This window comes from Poecilia latipinna, unplaced genomic scaffold, assembly GCF_001443285.1.
Source record: "Poecilia latipinna isolate Pla-1442-1.1 unplaced genomic scaffold, P_latipinna-1.0 Scaffold379, whole genome shotgun sequence".
In the NCBI taxonomy this organism is placed as follows: Eukaryota; Metazoa; Chordata; class Actinopteri; order Cyprinodontiformes; family Poeciliidae; genus Poecilia; species Poecilia latipinna.
This window is the reverse complement of record NW_015112995.1, coordinates 365,586-376,575: the sequence shown is the minus strand read 5'-3', so window position 1 is coordinate 376,575 and position 10,990 is coordinate 365,586.

Sequence of the window (10,990 nt, the reverse complement as noted above, 5' to 3'; positions counted from 1 at the left end):
AGAGAGAGAGAGATGGGTAAAAAGAAAAGCTTTTAGATGCAGGTTCACTCTGACAAAAAGAAGAAGAAGAACAGGAGGAAATGAAAAGCTGGAGAGGCTGATGATGGTCAAGATCAGTTACTATGGAGGAGGAAGAAAGATCTGTAGACAGGACTAAACACATCCATCCATCCATCCATCCATCCATCCATCCATCCATCCATCTGTCTAATAAAATAAATTACTATTTCACACATGGCCTCATCTTAAAGTTAACATTTTTCACAGTATTTGTTTTATTTCCATTAACATGTCATTAAATTAGGATTACTTGGCTCAGAATATCTCCAGCCTTGCTCTCTCTCTCTCTCTCTCTCTCTCTAAGTGACACTTTGTGTTCATAAATCAGGTAAATTTGTTATTTGTGTTTTTCCATGTCACCCGTGGAGATGTAGGCCAGTCGTAGCTTCAGAGAAGATGATCCAGAAGGACAGTACTGCAGAGCAGCAGCAGATTATTAGACCCTCTGACTGTCCAGCTGGTTCATGACATTCAGCCTCCTGACGCAGATTCTCCTCACCTACTCATTATCTTTGACATATAGACGTCCGACACCAGGATGAGTCTCCCGCCGGCGTCATGTTGCTCTTTCTTCCCTCTCGTTGTCACGAGGCTCATTTGTCAAATTAATATTTACACGTCCTGCACATATGGAGGACCATTAGGGTCAATTCAATCTGGAGGTCCATATTGATCATCTTAGCTCCAGTTTGTGCTGTAAACATGAACAGAAACAAAGTTATTTTGAGCTAAACTCTTGAGTTAATAGAGCTAACCTTAGCTTAGTTTGACCTGGGTAAATTTAGCCTCATGTTAATGTGATTGTATGTGATTGGTATTCATTGATTTTATACTGGAACACTTTTTGCTAAATGTGAAAAAGTTTAGCACTTAGCTTCCATAAATTGATTTTCTATGATAAACTCCAAATCTAAATTACTTTGAGGTTTTGAAAATTTTCAGTTCATAAAAGTTTAGCAAGTGTTGAAGATTTGTTGAGAACTCTTAAGTAGTTAGCTGATTATATTCATGCTCTTATTTTGAAGTGGATGAAGATTGTTAACATAGCAGTTACATTTCCTCTTCTCAAGTTCTCGGCCTTTTTTACTTAATGCCGTTATTAACAAGAAACAACTATTTGAGGAACAGAAGACGTAGCCTACCTGCCATCTGTAAAGGCCTCTCGATTGTCATGATAAGATGTTAAAATCAGCTATGCTGATTTGCCGGCAACGAGAATACATGAAGTGGTTTCTGGTTGGTAAAACAACTAGAAACTACTTGTCTTTTCCAGCAGCCATTGTACAACACATACAGCGGCAAAACCACCTGGAGCTCAGCTTGGGTTGCTAGGTAACGGGCGGAACTCTACTGGGGTTGCTAGGTAACGGTGGAGTTCCACTGGGTTGCTAGGTAACAGGCTGCTACATTCTAAAGAATATTTTTTCCAGACTCCAAAAAACATTAACATACTGCCACTAAATGTTAGAGTGTTTTATTTTGGTCTGTTTGTAGAATCAGTTGAGACACAAATGGAAGTACAAAAACGTGCAAAATGGAAATTTCCCCCTTTCATTTTATTTTGTCATGTTTTCACAGATAAGAACAAACTTTGAAATTCATGGCCTACTTCAAGTTATGCGATTAAAAAAATCGACTATGAATTTCAGCGTGGTTTTGATGAAGACGGACATTATCAGGCCCCTGAGTCTCACCGCTCTCAGCTCCATGTAGCTCCTCTTAAAGCGTCACGCTCCTTAAAAGAATTAGTAAAAGTAAAATAACAGAGAGGCCAGCTGAAAAGAGATACGGCCTGCTTCACAACCCTCAATAAATCCTCTAATAAACATCTGGGCTTCTTATAAAAGCGATCATGTGCGGCGCCCTTGACACCAGATACTCCCCCTGGCACCGGACCCTCAGGACATCCAGAAAACGGCGACACACTTTTCCGCGAACCGAGCCGTGCGATTACAGGTTTACGAGAGAAACGTGGAGCGTTTCGCAAAGCCGACACCTCAGATCTTTATCGACAGAATATTTGTTTGCTTCCAGCAGTTCTGGTCTGGCATCGATGGCGCTGTTTCTGGAGAACGGTGTTAAACTTTAAAACATGACGGCTGACATATTAGCTGGTGACAGGACCTGCGTTGGGGGTGTCGCTTTGTTCCTCCTGCCAGACTGAGCCGGGTTAGCGGGCCTCCACCAGGACCCTCTAATGGCCCTACATGTTTAAACTTTGTGCGCTGCGGCGCTTCATTGCTGCACCGCTATCTGCGGGATCTGACAAGCCGAATCCTCGGAGGGGAGATAAGAGGCCCAGAAGGATTAGCCCGCGGCTCTGGACAGGATCCAGCTGTGGGACGATGCTGAGGAGTTGGGTGAGGAAACATCCCAGATAACGATGACGGATTAATGAAGCTTTATTTCAACACGGCTTCTCTTCCACAGCACCTTTGGGTTTGGTTCCAAGTGTCGGTTTGTGTGAACCCTGATCGTCCTCTGGGAATGTTTGTCAGTCCGTCCGCTGAAATATGATTATGTAAACTTCGTGAGGCTTGTTGGAGGAATCCACACAGAGAGGCATTAGTAATGCTGAGGGGTATACATCACAATAAAATCCCCCAAATAAATAAAAAGGTGAAGACTTCTCCAGGAAAAACCGTTAACCGTCGTTAGCCCCACACATCTGGAGTTACAACTTCTTCTTCTTTTTAAGTTGCAATCACAAAATTCAATATATTTTAAGATTTAATGCAACAGACCAACTGAAAGAGAACAAAAGTTCTCTCTCTCTCTCTCTCTCTCTCTCTCTCTCTCTTTCTAAATGTGTTTTGTTAGCACCAAGTAAAGTCTTGCTTCGCCCATCAGCAGCCCTGATTTACGTGATACGAGGGGTTTGGCGTATAAATAATAAAACATGGCCGTTCCATTGACTGCCAGCAATAACAGGCTGACTGGTTTCCTGTGCCGGGTTTGGTTGCCTCTCCTTGCAGGGACTTTGGGGACCTTGAGGCAGGAAAAAAACCCTGACTGTACCTCCAGATAGGACTAAACTAAATATAAAATACTAAATGCTTACAACTGTCTGTTTTAATAGTTCATACTGCAAATATACCTTAATATGCTCTATAATCAAGGAATAAAGTAATGTGAAAAAACTCATGCGGTACAATTACCACTTTATTTTGGTAACATTATGATGTTGTTTTAGTAGTATTACAACTTTACTTTCATAATATTATAATTTTATTCTCATTTTATTACAAGTATTTGTTCATTGTTGCAACGATTCCTATATTATTACAACTTTATTCTCATATTATTACAGCTTCTATTATTGTGATTTATTTGTGCATTATGTCTTTATTCTCATGTTATTACAACTTTAGTTTTGTGTTTTTACACTTTTTTCTTGTATTGTTATGACTTTATTCACACTTTATTACACCGTTATTCTTGCATTAAGACTATATGACAATAACACAACTTAATTCTCGTTTTATTAAAACTTCTATTATTGCGACTTTATATTCTCAGTATAACTGTCATAAAATTATTCCTGTAATTTTATGACTTTATTCACGCATTATTACAACTTTATTCTATTCTAGTAATGGTTATATGTCTTTATTCCCATTATATTACGACTTTATTTTCATATTATTATTATTACAATGTTATTCTTGTATTATTATAACCTTTTCTCATATTATTTTAACTGTATTGCTATATAATTACTGCTTCATTTTGAAATTATTTCAGTTTGTTTATAGGAGAAGACAGAAGAGGACAGTACGTTAAAATGACAGAAAATTTAAGCAAACTGCACAAACCTCAATCTTGCAAACATATTTTCACTGTTTTCATCTTTTCTTTTCCTCAAATTCTCTCAACGAGCTTTGTGGTAACAATAAGCCTTTTATAATTACGTGCAGAAAGAGAAGAAAAAGCATCCAAATGATGGTTTGGCTCAGAGGTTTTGATATTCCCTACACAACAGCAGATTTCAGCTGTTTTAAAACTGATTAAAGTCCCTGATAACCAAACAAGGAGCCAAAATAACAAAGTATCACTTTCTCCTGTTTCTCTTCTGGGGAACATGATGTTATGACGATCAGAATCGTTTCAGCCACCAATAACTGCTGAAGAGTTTGTGTTGGCGCTGAGAGCTGAAACCCAATAGAGCTTCACACAACATAATAATGGCACAAGGATAACAGAATCTCATTGTACAGACGGTTATATTTCTGACCACGGGAGATTAGTGGGAGCATGGACGTTTGCTCTGTCTGTGTTTGTGCAGGGTGGATTTTACAGCTGCAGAGGAAAAGGTGGTGTCTGTCTGACAGAGAATATCGCAGTGTGTGTGGAGAGCCGGTTAAATTTAATGCTACAATCTTCTCTTTCTTCAGACTTTATAACACTATTATAGTTTTAAGTGTCAGCGAACAGCCGCTTATTTGTAATGAGCATCAGGAGGAAGATTAACTTTGCTGTTTCTGGGTACCTGTGAAAAAGAAATCCAATCTAAACTCATTTAATTTCCTCCATCATCTCAGCAGAATATTTTATTACTGGTGTATCTGAGTTTTCTGAGATTCACTGTTAATGTTTACAACCAACAAGCGGCTGACGCCTTCACCTTTCTGTCTTTTGGCAGATTATGTAAATATTTCAGTCTTATTTGATATCAGTTATCACAAGTATAATGCTGGAACGTCATACATCTTTGTAGTCGCATATAGTTTGCTAATTAGCTAGCAATAGTTTTTGTTAGATAGCAGCTAACTGGCTAGTAATAGTTTTTTTAAATAGTCAGCTAAGTAGCTACCTGTAGTTTCTGTTAGCCTGCTCACTAGCTAACAACAGTTTTAGATACCCAGCTAACTAGCAATACTTTTGCTTGTTAGCTAGCAATAGTTTAGATAGCCCTCGTTAGCAATAGTGTAGTTATCAGTTATCACAAGTATTCTGCTGCAAAGTGATTTTGAGCATTGACCCTCCGTGGTTCACATTCACTCAACGCTGAGGTTCCTTCCAGGCATGAATGGACTCAGCGACTCCTGGTCCAAATCCCTGAGCCCCTGAGCTGAGGGGTCCATGGAGGGGAACCTGTAGAATTACCAATAAGGAACATAAACTGAAGCCATGAGGTGGAGGTCATTCATTATGCTCACCTGAACCAACATGGAGGCATGAGCACAGATTCGTTTCTGCAACCAGAGCAGGTGCCTCAAGCTCTCTGCTCATTAAACCTACATGGGTTATGTCCACAAATGGGAATTCATGAACACATCTACACATTTCAGATCGCTTCCTCTGGTGCTCACCAGCACGGGGACAACAGCAAGGCAGATTTTATGTAAAGAAACTTTAGTGCGTATACAAAGGGTAAAATTAGCAACATGCTAGCTAGTGATAGATGAGACTGTACAGTAAATTTACAGCACAAGAAAAAATAGTACACAGTTATTAAAAAATTTATTCTCAGCTTCAGAGAAATGTCCAGCTGAGTAGGATCATTAAAAAAATACAAATTGTGAATTTGTGAAAAAGAAGCAACTATGATGATTATGTTCAAATGAAATTCATGAAAACCTTGCTAGCATAACTTCTGTTTAGCATAGCATTCTTTGTGGTTTTTGTTTTTGTGTCGCTTTTGCCACCATAAACAACAAACTACGTACAAGAACATTGAAGAACTCTGGAAAAAAACAGCAGACATGTGAAAAGAAACTAGAGCTGAGTCAACCAGCTGCAGGGAGGAAGGACCTTTGAAAACGCTTTTTTGTGGACCTTGGATCTGTCACTGAAGGAGTCCCATTGTTTAAATAAATGTTTACTTTGAAACGGTTTATATCTTTAAATTATAACAATTCAGTCCATCGTGTTTAAGTAAAAAAATTCACATTGTTTTACGGATATCAATAATTAAATTGACTGAAGAGCCACATCAGTCATTTTAATACATTTATCTGCCTCACCTCCTCCCAGTTACCTGTTTATTATTATTTTCCCATTCTGAATATCTCATTAATTAGAACTCCTCATATCATATTATCTCTAAACAGTTTGACATAAAAACAGTCTGGGGAAAAAACACATCATATATTATGCATTCTCATTAAATAAAGCAAACAGTTTCTGTGACAATATTTAATGATTTTTACAACGTGCATCTAAAAAAATCATTAGCGGTTTCATTTGCCTGCTGCGCCGCGGCTCCAGCGAGCGGCTAATATCAGAGGCGAGTATGCCGAGCCATGTTCCCTATCAGTCTTTGAACAGAGTGTTGTCTCTCTTCACACCACCAGCTGAGATGAACATCCACTGTCAGCATCAATTCCCAGTCTAATGAGATCTCTCCATGCATGAGTGTGTGTGTGTGACAGAGTGAGTGCTCATGTGTGCTTAAGTCTTTGTTTATCATTAAATCTTAGCAGACAGCTCAATATGTTTGCACCATTGACATGTTGACATGTTTGTTGACGGGGCTCTGAGGTGATCCTGTGTTTTGTGTTTGGGGGATTTTATCAAGGCTGAAGCTTCCACTTCGTTCTTCGTCTTCATTTTATCAGTCATGGATTCATTTCAGCTGCTCTTCAGCTAATAAACTCCAATGATTGCAGTTTAATCATTTGCCACCTTGTAGGTTTCTTCTTCTTCTTCTTCTTCTTCTTCTTCTTCTTCTTCTTCTTCTTCTTCTATAACCCGAGTTAATAAAAAATGCAATTCTCAAAAGATGATTTAATTTATTAAAGGGGAAAAACTCAAAAGCAACCAGACTGTATGTGAAAATATCATTTAAATGATGAATTTTCTTCTTGTTTAGCTTTATAATTCAGTCTATCGACAATATTTAGGCTGTAAAGCTGAACTCAATTTCACCAGTGACACCTACGCCTGATCACTGCCACACCTGTAAATAACTTTTTAAAGAATCACAATTTCTGACTACATGAAGCTAGAAAAATTAATTAAAAACCCCAAATATATCCATGCCCCAAATTAAAGAAATTCACAAGATAAGAAATAAAATTAGTGACACGAGTCTGGAAAGGGATGTAAATTCATTTGTAAGGCTTTGGGTTTGAAGAGAACCACAGTGAGAACCATTATGGACGAATGGTTCTCATTGGAGGGATTTTTGGCCAATCAAAATCACTCCAGCAGCACATTGGCTGGTCAAAGACCCGTAAGAACCTGGAGGACCTGGAGAGATCCCATCAATGAGGAACAGTCAAAGATCTCAAAGCCCAATCTAGCAAGATTACATCACTGAAGTTTTATCACAGATCCCTAAGGGTCAGGGTGATCTGGAGGAATAACATCAGTGAAGTTCAGTCAAAGATGTGGTGATCAATGAGGAACGGTCAACGATCCCACAGAACCAGGAGTCTCTGTGGATTCTATTAGGATGTTTTTGGATCAAATGCATCCAGAAGTTTAAGGAAAGCAACGGAGCGGAGCTGCTAAGTGCTAACGGTTAAACCACGGAGGTTGCATTAACATTCTTCTAAATTAGACTTTATATCACCTTTTTTGTAAAATTTTCCACCAAAGCAGAGCTAGTCCCACCTCTGGCCTAGTTGAGATCATACCTGGAAGCGTTTCGGTGCAGAAAAACGAATCCCCAGGAAGCCGCTTCCTTTAAGGCTGAAGGATTTTAACTCCCAATAAAATGTTTGTATTTTCTCCCCAGTTGTTAATGAGCTCATTCATTAAGCAGACCAATAAAGATGGAAATTACTACAACTTTTACAGCCTGTTGTTTAAACATCTGAAAGGCAAAGCTACCGTCTGTGTTTCTGTGAAGTCGGACAATAAAAAGTTTATTCCAAGCAGTGGAAGGCAACAGCTGTTCATGAGCAGCAATAACAATAAAACACACGTCATGGTTCAGTTTCTTATGTTATATTGGGTTTATTTACCTTGTTTCTCATATTTTCTCTGACAGTCAGTGAAAGTGAATAATCAGATGCTTTCCCAGTTTGAGTTGAATGGTTGCAACTGGAACCTTCCCAGCCTTCCAGGACGGGTTTGTTTTACAGAACCCGATGTTCCTCCCGGTGCTTTTTCTTAGTAACACGATCTTCAGATTTACATTCTTTGTTTTATTTCAGAACACAAAACCCAGTTTGGCCTGTTACACCCGTGATGTGAGTAATGACCTCATGAGAGACGTAGAAAGGGAGGAGAAATAAACGCCAATAAACGCTCTCTGGGGATTTTTACGTCCAGGATAAACAAGCAGATCCGATAGTTCACCTGAAAGGGAAACATCCAAACTCTGCATCATAAGCCTATGAGATACTATTTAATTTTATTTAGATAAAATAGTTAAAATTTTGCCTTAAAAACATCTTTGCAGTTAGAAAAAGAACAATATTTAATCTAAGTTTTACCAAGAAACAGAAGCTGTTGTTGCACCCAGAGCTGCTTTGTACAGTTATATTTACTAAGGTAGGTAACTTTTAGAAAATATATCCTTCTTTGAATCGTTTCAATGCACCATACTTAATGCTTTTACATTTATTGGTTCTAAAAGTAGAAAGGGAAGCTTCCAGTTTTATTGAGACACTTTATCTCTAGGCTTCAAACTTTCCACTTTGGTAAAGTTTATAGTTAGAGCAGTTAAGTTATCCTGAACCTTTTCTTACTCTGCTTCTTTAATTATATTTTATTTTCCCATAGAAAATAGAAGCTCTTCTTGGCGCGGCGTCATGTTCAGGTATTAAACTCTCTAAGGCATTAAGGCTGTTTTCCCATCTGATAGTCCGGTAGACTCGGTTCGATTGGGAATCAAAGTTGCAACATTTGTTACATTTTCAGCTGCTGTGGTTCTCACTGAGTCAAACCAACCAAACCCTTTGAAAAAGCTGTTCCCCTCCTCGCCTGTGGGGGCGCTGCACCAAGAACCACTGAAGCAAACAACATGAAAACCTCTGAAGAAACTGCCTGCTACTTCCTTCTTCATTAAATGTAAACAAAAATGGAGTAGCATCAGATTTTAGAGGTTGTAGGATTTATATTTTGTCGCTGGTAAAAAACAACAATCCATTTCCTCCGTTAGCGCTAGCTGTAGCATTTCCTTTGGTTGCATTGTAACCCACTTCCTGCGTTTGGGTGGGTGTCTGGTCCGCTTGGCGTTCACATATGGATTTGAACCATATGTTCATTTGAACCAAATCAAAACTGAAGTCTGTAGGTGGACCAGAGTTCACTTTTTGGTTTGATTATGTGTTCACACCTCCCCAAACGAACTGGACTTTCTAGACAAATGAACTAGAGTTTGGTTAAAGCACACACTAAGAACAACTTGAAAGCTAGACTAAAGTTTACCAAAGAGAATGCAGAAAAAGTTCTTTGGACCAATGAGTCTGCAAATCCTACTTCAAATGTGAGGCAGAATCAGAATCCAGTTCTGATTTAAATAAATAAAAACAGAAACAGAACTAGACCCTGAACCATCAAAATGACCAAACCAGTAAACGTACCTACTGCCTGTGAAATGGTTGCGTTTCCTAGGATACGGAAGCTTTAAAATCATTAATTAATGCCTTAAGTGTTTCATTACTATAATAAATTATAGGAATATTCCAGTTTAGAAGAACCAGCAGGGAGTCCATCTGGTAGCAAAGACCTTCATACAATAGAGTGATATTCGCCTCCACTGGATCCTGTCTCCAAGGCAACCAGTGAGAAAGGGTTAATGAAGGGGATAAATAAGCATTTGGACTGAAACGCGGCTTACGGTCACATGGCGCCTCTGAACGGAGCTGAGTGTTAGGGTTGGGTAAACTCCCGGGGAGATTAGACCCGTCTGAAAGCAGGACGGACCACGTCTTCGTCTTCAATCACCGCCGTATAAAACGTAACAAGTGCCCTCTCACAGAGCTAATGAGAGCCGGGCCGCGACCCCCGACCCCCGCCGTGGTGAGGTTTGCCACACTCATGTGAAATTAAGAGCCGTTAACGAGGAGGTCACTGCTAATGAGGACCCTGGCCGGGTCGTCCAAAGAGGGCCGAGCCGGAGGAATGCGCTTTGGGGCAACTGGAGCCGCAAACTGCCCTCAGTCAGGGCAAAGTTCTGATACACCACACAATGCCCCTCATTTTTACCCCTTTTAACATCAATTATGACCTTTTTTCATTAAAACAAGAACAAAGATGTCCCTTAGACTGAGAGCAGATATAAAATATTCTCTAAATGTTTTATTGATAATTTTATTGCTGTGAACCATGAATGGGCTAATTTGTTTTAAAAAGCAACTCATGTCCAGCCTGTAGGGGGCGATGTTGTGGAGGCCAGAACATTTTGGTCTTTATCTCGTCAACTTTGAGCCCCACAAGCAACAGTTTATTTCTTGAAGCATAAAACATGATTAGAGTGAAACAGGTGGTTGTTAGAGCAGCTCTGTCATCTCAGCCAGTTCGCCTCTATTCAATGTGACCTTAATGTTCAGACAAACAATTTCTGTCAGTTTACATTAAATCAGAAAATATATAAATCCTGTTTCACACTAAAAACTGGTCAAAAACTTGGTTAAACTTTCAAAATGGAGGATTTAAAGTTCTACAGTAAATCATTTTACCTTAATGAGGCAGGTTGTTTATTTCTGATCAGGCAACACGAATCGCGTCTTGAAGAATTTTTATTTTATTTAGCGTATAATAAGAATATGTCTGGCACAAACGCAAAACAACAGCAATGACCTCAGAGCATCATGTTCAAACATCACGTTTTCTCATTTTTTTGGAGGACCGTAGTTGCATTTCCATTGCAAATGTGCGCAAAACTTCGGCAATATTCTATTAAGGTTGAAAAATCACAAATTTGCAATTCCAGTGTTTTCATAAAATAAGAAACCCAATTAAAATCACACAAGAATAATTTTGTTGATGTGATATGTCATCGAAAACCATGCAGCACCATCATCCTCCTTCC